The sequence below is a fragment of the Castor canadensis genome, chromosome 7, assembly GCF_047511655.1.
Source record: "Castor canadensis chromosome 7, mCasCan1.hap1v2, whole genome shotgun sequence".
NCBI classification, from domain to species: Eukaryota; Metazoa; Chordata; class Mammalia; order Rodentia; family Castoridae; genus Castor; species Castor canadensis.
In genome coordinates, this window is record NC_133392.1 from 28240199 (window position 1) to 28249483 (window position 9285).

A 9285-nucleotide genomic window follows, 5' to 3' on the forward strand; every position below is an offset into this window, starting at 1 on the left:
AAACTTGATAATCTCTTGCTGGGGGTGGAGTGTTTGGTTTTAGACCAGCAGCCTCTCTGGTCCTTGTTCAGATTTCCCAAGGTTTCCACCTTCCAAACCTTTCCATCCTCTCCAACCAGAAAGCCAGATGTTCTGTCCTTCTCTGCACTCCTGCTTACCCCCTTTTCTAAATAAAAGTTCAATTTTAGAATAGTGGGTGGTTTTTTTTTTTGGCTTTCCACTATTTATTTATGACAAATACTCTACACCCACAACTTTCTCCAGTCAGAAGTTCTTTGAGATGTTGCCATCAGCCTTGACAATCAGAGAATGGAGTCATCTGACTCACCCATCCTGCAAATGGCCCCGCAGATAGTGAATGTCTTAAACTAACCATTACACCTGACTGTGACCTTGTTGACCTCGGCCACATTCATCTGGATGGACACATAGTTGTAGGTGCCAATGATGCAATTGCTGGAGGAGCACTTCTGTGGCACCTAGAGGTCCACGAGCTAGCAGGCATCATTCTGCATGTTGGAGCCGCACCTGCTGCCTCCAAAATGAGCGTGAGCACAGAAAGCAGAATAGTTTTAAATTTATGGAAAGGTTGCAAAGACAGCTCTCATATACCCTTCATGGAGTGTCATCTGTTGACAACCTTACATCACCATGGCACATTTGTCTCAGTTCATGAGAGACAAATTCAGGTTTCACTAGGTTTCCTGCTAACATCCTTTTTCTATTTCAGGATTCCATCTGAGGTACCAGGTTACCTTTAATCACCATGTCTTTTTAGTCTCTCTCTGATAGTTTCTCAGACTTTCCTTGTTTTTCATCCTCTTAACAGTTGGAAGGACGAGGTCAGGGATTTTGTAGAATGTCCCTCAGTCTGAGTTTATCTGGTGATTTTTCTCATGGTTACATTGGGTTATGGGTTTGGGTAAGTGTATTAGTTATTTTTGCTATGACCAGAATACACTAGAGAACAACTTAAAGGAGGAGAGATTTCTTTTGGCTCATGGTTTTAGAGGATTCAGTCCATGGTTGGTTGGCAAAGCATCATGGAGGCTGGAGCTGTGGAGGACACAGCTCCTGGTGGACGGGTAGCAGAGAAATAGATAGGAAGGGGTCCAGAACAAGATATGAGGCTCCACCTCCTAAAGTTTCCAGAACCTGCCAAAATAGTGCCATCAACCTAGGACCAATCCTTCAACACATGAACTTTTGGGGGAACACTTCATATCCAAACCACAACAGGCAGGAAGACCACAGAAGCAAAATGCCCTTCTCATCACATCATATTGGGGACATATTGCATCAGGGGAGACATGAAATCAACATGATTCACTGCTGGTGATATTAAGCTTGAACATCTGGCTGAGGTCCTGCCTTATCTTTGAAACTTTCCTTTTTCCTTTCCCCCAAGCCCCTCTAGTTTCCCTCGGTAACTATTTGTGGTTGTTTTAGTAGTTCTCGACACATTTGTTCTACAATGTCACCCTACCCTCTCCCATGCATTTGTCCCTGTGTCATTGAAGCTGCTTCTGGGTTACTCTACTACTGATAGTGTGTTGTTGAAACGCAGCCTCTGCCAGCATGACATGCAGTCACACGTCTCCTGTTGGCATGGAGTGCTAACATTAGCCAGTGATGAATGGAAGTTGCCCAGTGACTCCAGGTGGCAAACAGGAAGTTGGGCCTTAGACAAGCCCAAGATGCACTCAGGATAATTTAGGGAAGTATATTTTTCTCTAGTTAAAGTGTTCACCTATATTCAAGGAAAAAATTAGAATTTAATTACAAAGTGATCAGAAACAAGCCTGGGTTGGATGTATAAGGTACACCAGCTTTACTGTTTGCATTCTTTTGTATTTATTTAATCTTTTTTATTTTTAGTGTTTTCAGTGGTACCAGAGTTTGAACTCATCCTCACTAGGCAGGTGCTCTACCACTTGAGCCATGCCTGCAGCCCTGTATGTGTTTTAAATTCTGACTTACCCCTTCCATAGTGTTAAGCAGTATTAAGCGCTTCTTCTTTCACACAAGCCAGTCGTATTTTGGTCTTAGAGTAGCAACATTGAATGCAAGTATCCTGCAGTCTTTCCCACTTTGAACCTTCAGACTGCCTGTGCTCTGAGAGGTGGCCCCTCTTCCCCATGCTGGATCTTCAGCTACCTGTTGCTAAGTGATCAGGGAAGAAAGAGAAGTTAAAGAACTATACAAGGGCTGCACTGAACAAACTCGATGCTTAGGAAGGAAAACTCTGGCCTCTGGGTAGAACTGATGTCTTTAGAGTCTTGTGGACAGAAGTGGGAGGTGCCTAAGACTTGTGTTAACTGCCTCACCCTCTGTCACTTCTGAGAGATTTGTAGAATCGTGTTTAAGTTCCCAGAATTTTCCATTCATACATGGTTCCAAGATTGCCTTGAGATGGTGAAATATTGTCATTTGTCCTTCCTGAAGGGACACGGTAGGATCAAAAGCCATGTACATGACTAACAAGAGTCTGCTTTGGAATGTTCTATAGGATTCCTCGCCACCCTCCACAAGGCACATGATGGGTCCAGATAATGTGCCACTGGCCAGGTCTCCCTCAGGGATGGTGGTGGGTGGAGGGAGAGGGAGGGGCAGTCAGATGCCATTCCCATGAATTATAGTTCACATGGTATCCATTGTGGAAGAATGTTCTCAACACTCATCTAGGAAGAACTGGACCTTCCATTCAGCTGGATATGCCCTTCAGCCACATGTTTCCAACAGGGGGAGGTGTGGGGCAAAAAGGCACCCCAAGACTGTTTGCAACTGGTTTAGTCAACTCCGTTCAATGGCAGTGAATGGAAACCTGTCCAAAGTAGCTTGATGTAATATGGCTATAGGAGATTCCTCTTGCACACTTTCCTGGGGTATGATACCCAGACATGGCTGACTGGAGCAGGCAGACACTGACCCAGACTGGACCTAGTTCTCCAAGAACTAGATTGTGACCAGGCCATCCTTGTGGCCACTTGAACTTGTACACTCCGGGGCTGAGAATGGCCATGTTTAGCCTCATGCACACTGAGAATTAAGGGAAGTTGATCTCAATTAAGATGCCTGAGAGTATGGGTCCCAGAAAGAGAAGGGGGCCTTCCAGGCTATCCTGAGGCCTGGCTATGCCATCTTTTCCAGGGTTGTAGGAGACACCTACATTTCTACATCCTTATAATGACTCCCATTTCACCTATGTTAGCCTGGACAGGTTTCTGTCCATTACAGGCCTATGACAAGGTATATATGGTAGGTGTTCAGAGAATGTCACAAAAAGGAAGGGCAGGAAGCAAGCACACCAGGGCTCCAGAATTGGGAATATTATGTGTGCCTCCTTGTCTTTCTCTCTCTCTCAATTTTCCCACGTGGTTCTTTTCTTAGTCCTATTGACTTCAGACCAGTTTTCTTCTTTTCTTTCCATCAATGATCTCCCAGACAAGTGGTTTCCATAATTCTGAATCTGTGCAACATCTACTTCCAGCCATTGGACTCTAATATCTTAGTTTTAATTGGAGGAGGGAGGAGAAAGAGAGAGAGAGAGAGAGAAAGAGAGAGAGAAAGAGAGAGAGAGATTCTGCTTGGCTCAGCCTGTCTCGGGTCAGTGGGTCAGTTGTCCATGCCTGCTCAGGTTGGGGGCAAAGCACAGCCCACTTACCAGGATCCTTTTCACTGAGCTACTAGAGATCAAACCCAAGGCTTTGTTCATGCTAGGCAAGGGTTCTACTACTAAGCTACATTCCCAGTACTTGTTTTATTTATTTATTTATTTATTTATTTATTTATTTTGAAACAGGGTCTTGCTATGTAGCTCAGGCTGGTCTCAAACTCCTCTTCCCTCCACCTCCCAAGTGCTGGAACTTAGGCATGTGCCACCAAACATGCCAGGACCCATGTTTTAAAGAAGAGTCTAACTCAAACTAGTTTAAGGGGAAAAACAGAAATGGCTTAGTTCCCGTTCCGTAGCTGATAATGAACAGAGTGAGAGGGCTTCAGGAACAACTGGATCCAGAAACACCAACAAAGTCACTGGGGCTCTGCTTCTCTCTCTGCATTGGCCCCATCCTCTCATGTTGGGCCTTCAGGTGGGAGATGAGGACTGACAAGTCTAGGATTATACCACCACACTTAGTGACTCAGTACAAAGAGAGGTCTTCTTTCTGACTTCTGTCACCTGCATGCAAACTTTCAGTTAAGGAGTTTTTAGCCTGATTCATATCAAGAATTCTTCCCTGGGCTGATCACCATAGCTAGGGGTACAAGGAGACTATGATTGTTAGTCCCTTGCTGCCCACGTGGGGGTAGCAAGGTTTCTTAAAGAACAGAGCTGCAATATGACATCTCTTTCATGGGCTTGGATTATGGCAAATACACTAGCAGGGAAGTCAAGAAAGATGGCAGTCATGACTAAGGAGCCTCCTCTTCCTGGGTCCTGATCAGCTCTTGCTCAGAGGCCTGCCTTTGCTGATCTGAATCTTCTCCTGGCCTCCATCATGTTCTTATTTTCCCTCGAGCCTTAGTCTCCTGCCATGACACACACTGCTTGGGCTGTCGCCTGGCTCCTGGAGGCCCTTCCACTCTGGGGAGGATTCCTGAGCAGGGCTCTGAGTGAGCGCCTGTAACTCTCCCCTGATGGATTGGTGCTGCTTCCCCCACCCCCCTGCCTGGCTCCTGTGGCTCACAGGGGCTACTGAGGCCAGAGGAGGTCCCCTGATGGAGGCAATGACCTGTACAAGGTGCAGCATTACTGGTGCAGGCATTAGGCCGGGAGGATTCCAAGCTGAACTGGCTCTGCCCCATGGCAGGTCTCATGAGAACCCCTTCTGTAGCAATTATAAGCTCCTCTCTGTGTTGACTTCTGTCATCCCCAAGTCTTAAGCAAAGTTTTATCAAATTCTAACAAAAATAGAAGGACATTGGCGGTCAGAGGCCTGCAGGCACACCCTGCCTTCAAAAGTGAGACATGGGGAGACACCAGGATTACTTCATAGCTCCCATGTCTCTCAAACAAGTCTGTTCAGACATCTTCAAATATGCATTTTAGCACTTCCCTCTGCCACAGTGTTGACAAGCAGGCTGGCTTTTCCAGGGCTGAATATTGCCCGCGGCTCTGTACTGAGCCTCCCCACGATGGTGCTCTGAGGCCACATGGCACAGAGGCGGCAGAGGGAGGCCAGCAGAGGGAGGCCAGCACGCATTCCTGACTCTCAATCAGAGCTCTGCTGTTTGCAAAGCCCCTCGGCACAAGCCACTTGATGCATGTGGACAAATTTGCCCAGTCTTTCAAAAGACAATTCTTGAGAGTGAGGACAGAGGAAGGACAGTTTCCCCTCACCTGGCACCTCATTTCCTATTCCCCACCTCTAGCCCTGGCCAGGAAAATTATGAGAGTGGCTGGAGGGAGGCTGAAGCTTGAGGACTGTAGAGGCCAAAGATGGACCTTGATCCCTGTCTCACTGGGCAGCCTAGGCTGTCTGCTCTTGGGACACACTCTCCTGCAAAGGGGTGAGCTGGCATCCAGGAAGATCTAATAAATGCTAGGATGAACACCTGCTTGTGTTACTTCAGTAACTCCCTTTTGACAATCTTCCTATCTTGAAAAATTAAAACCTACAGAAAAGTGAAAAGGCAGTACAATAAACTCTCAAATTCCTTTTCACTAAGTAACACTTTGCCACATTTGCTTTAATCTCTCTTTCTTTCTCTATGCACACACATATATACACACACACATGGGGGAGAGAGAGAGAGTTTTGTGCATGAGCTATTTCAGAATAAGTTTCAGGCATCATAACTCTTCATCCCTAAATACTTCAGCATATATCTTTCAAGAGCAAGGTCATTCTCTTACACGTCCTTAGGACAATTACCCAATTAAGGAAATGTCATTGATATGACACTATTATCTAATAAATAGTCCATATTCAGATTTTGCCCTTTGTCCAACTACTGTCTATCAGCATATTTTTGTTGCTGTTCTGAGCCAGGACTCCGATTCTGGATTCTATGTCCTGATTAGTTATCACGTTTCATTGGTTTTCTTTAATCTGGAAGAGTTCTCAGTCCTGATGCTTTTCATAATATTAACGTTTCTAGAGTCTGGCTGTCTGAGCTTCCCTGTGATTAGTTTCAGTTTGTGCATTTTTGACAGGAACACTGCATGTGCCCTCCTCTGAGCATCAATCAGGAAGCACAGGACGTCAGTGTGTTCCATTAGGGTGACGTTAGCTTTGATCACTCAGCTAACACGGTTCCTGCCAGATCTATCATTTGTAAAGGTTACTTTTTTCTCTTTCAAATTAATCAGTACTTTGTTGGGAAACACTTTGAGATTCTCCTTTTCCTCCATCACACTCTTACCCAAGTTTTAGCATCCATTGATATTTTTTCCTGAATAAATCGTGAATATGGTCCTTGCAGAATGGAGTTTGCAACATCTAGAGTTACCTAAAATGTTTGCCTCGTTTTCCAGATTGTCACTGAGGATCAGGAAGGCCAGTAACAGCTAATTGTCCAACGTCACAGAATGATGAGATTCAGACTCGAGTTGCTCTGATTCCACAGCCTGCAGCCATGAAGTGTGGGAGGTGATGAGATGACTTCCCTCACATCTCCCCACAGCACACTCCACCCTCTTGCTCCTCTCCCTAAATGTGGGGCTGAGCTCTGGTCACAATTGGAGAGAAAGGAATAGATTGTAGGTTCATCTTTGCAACTCTCCATCCTCCAGTACTTCTCTCTCATAGGAACTTCCAAAACCTGGAACGCAGAGCAGAAGTCTCACAAAGAAGTCACCTTAGTTATCCTGTCCCTCCCTCAGTGCTCTCTCCTCTCTGGTCCTGGTGTGAGGCTGGTGTGGGCTGGGCTTTGCCATACAAATGAGAAGTGTGCACGGTTGGAGAAGAGTCAGAGGTGAAACTATAGACAACTGTTCTTGGAGGGGATGTATACGTGTGACATTATGTATATGTATTCAAGTACGGCATGTATACATGTGTTTGTGTGTACAGTTGGGAGTTCTAGAAAGGAGAAAGAGAGAGGGATGGAGTGTGGGTAGTACTTACAAGTACTGTATTGGCTGCTGGAAATTGAACCTTGGGCCTATCACCAACCTGTGTATCCTTGGACAAATTCCTTGACCTCTCCAGGCCTTGCTTTTGTCACCTGTGAAGTGGACACAATAGTACTTAGCTTATTGCTATGAGGGATTGTTATGAAGATTGTATGAACTAGTCTGTGTAAAGTTGCCCAGGTGTGACATTGGAGGTGTGCTGAAGAAGATATGACATAAGCAGTGGTGGTGGGCTGACAGGCCTACATGGGCCTCATTCCCAGGACAGTGTCCATTTTGGGAGACAACCCAGATGGCTCTTCAGAGACTGGCAGGTGAGCTGGGCAGGAGGTGGGAGAGCCAGGTGACTCGCTGGTTTATACTTTATCTCTCACTGCTTCCAGAAAGACTTTGAAGTGCCTCCTAATTGAAGCCTGGGCGCCTAAGGGAGAGACTGTGTAGGCCGAAGGCTGGCTTGGGTGAGGGTGGTGCACCTCGGCAGGTCCCGGGCCTATGGGGGAGGAGGGAAGGGTAAAGCAAAGCAGACTGAGCCCTGACTGTGGCCACCTGATTACCAGCCAGACGGAAAGAGGCTAAGAGCTTGGAATCTCTTAAGCTGAACAAGGAAACGGTGAAGGGAGAGTGGGCACCAAGAAGGAGCTTGAATGGTCTATGGAAACTGGCTGGGCCTTGCTTGGTTGGCTGTCCTTGGGCTTGGATCATCTTGTTAGATATTTTTGTTGGTGGGTCCTGGGCCCTCCAGTGGCAGAGGCTCCAGCCTCTGTCAACTTCTCAACTCAGGAGTCACAACCTTTCCTCTCAGGGTCTGATGTCTCTAGCCCGAGGCTGAAAGGTTTGTGCAGGAAATCCTGTCTCCCTAACTTCCTCTACCTCCACCCCATACCAGCATGGGTTGACTCCCCCTACATCCCACCCCCCACCACGTCCTGATGTTCTACCTGCCTTTGTCCGGTAGCACATTGACAAGGAAGTCCCTGGCCCTGACCCACTGGGAGCATTCTTTGTGTATGTGGGGGTGGGGGTGGGGAGTAGGTGAGCTTTATCTGCCCCTCCTCCACCAACTTCCTGTCTCTTACTTTGAATATCCTGACTCCCCCAGTCTCCGTCAGCTCAGGTTTCCTTAGGAGGCATGTTGACAACTTCCCTAAGTTACACCAAGTTTTGGCAAGTCTAGCTCAACTCTGACAGACTTTCTGTCACACTTCCTCACAGCTACTTAAACTGCACTTTACCATGTAATGGAATACCTTCCACTGAGGGAGGTGGAGGGGTCTCCCCCAGGCAGGATTAAACATGATGACAGTTCCTAAAAGTAGGGGCTTGGATTTAGGCTAAAAAGGAAAAGCGGCAAGACCAGAGGGAGAGGAATTGAAGTTGAAGAACCAGCCTCTGGCAGCCTGGGTCATAGGGCTGCCCCAGTGGAAGAGGTAGAGAGGAGGGACCCGGTCTTCTCTGCCCAGAGGATCCCTGCATTCACCCTGCTCTGCAGAAGGAGAACCCCACCCTGCAGTGAAGGACAGTAGGCAGAGGTGGCTGGATAAGAAGAGAAGGGAGCATCAGGGCCACAACTGCCCTGGCTTCCTGAGTGGGGTGCAGGGGAGGCAGGAGGTGTCTGGACAGATCTCCATTGGTCCTTCTCAGAGTGTGAGATGCACCTAGGTGGGAAGCAAGTTCCCTGTTAGGAGGAGGGATCACTGATTGCAAGGAGCAGAACCTTACTTAGACTTGCTCAACCAAAAGGAAAGAACCTGGGACACATCACGTACTTCAAGTTCTCTCTTTCTCTCTCTCTCTCCATTCCTCCCTCCCTCCCTTCCTCCCTCTCTCTCAGAAAAGACAGAAAGCCACCAGAATGGTAGAAAACACACATCTACTTCTAAGGATAAGGTGAGTGGAGAGGAGTTGGGGTCAACAGGATGGCAAAGGAAGGAGCTGGGGTTGTAACACTGGCCTGGAATGCGACAGTGCCACAGGGAAGGAACTGAGACAAATCCCATTCCAGCTGAGCAAAAAGAAAAAAATATTGCCTTGTTTTATGTGTTCTAAATATTTTTTTCCTGAAATAAAGATTTTTATTTCATATGAAATTAGTATTTTCATAATTAGGATAATAAGGCAAACACATTCTGAAGTTCATTATTTCAGGTGATTTATATTATAAATGCCTTCCATAAATATGAGAGTTCCTAACTTATTTGAACATTTCA

At 46.6% G+C, this 9285-nt stretch overlaps 1 pseudogene; it reads right to left on the reverse strand.

The window, feature by feature from the left end:
• Window positions 1-264: 264 nt before the first annotated feature.
• On the reverse strand, window positions 265-515 carry LOC109691325 (small ribosomal subunit protein eS21 pseudogene; annotated as a pseudogene).
• Window positions 516-9285: the final 8770 nt, after the last annotated feature.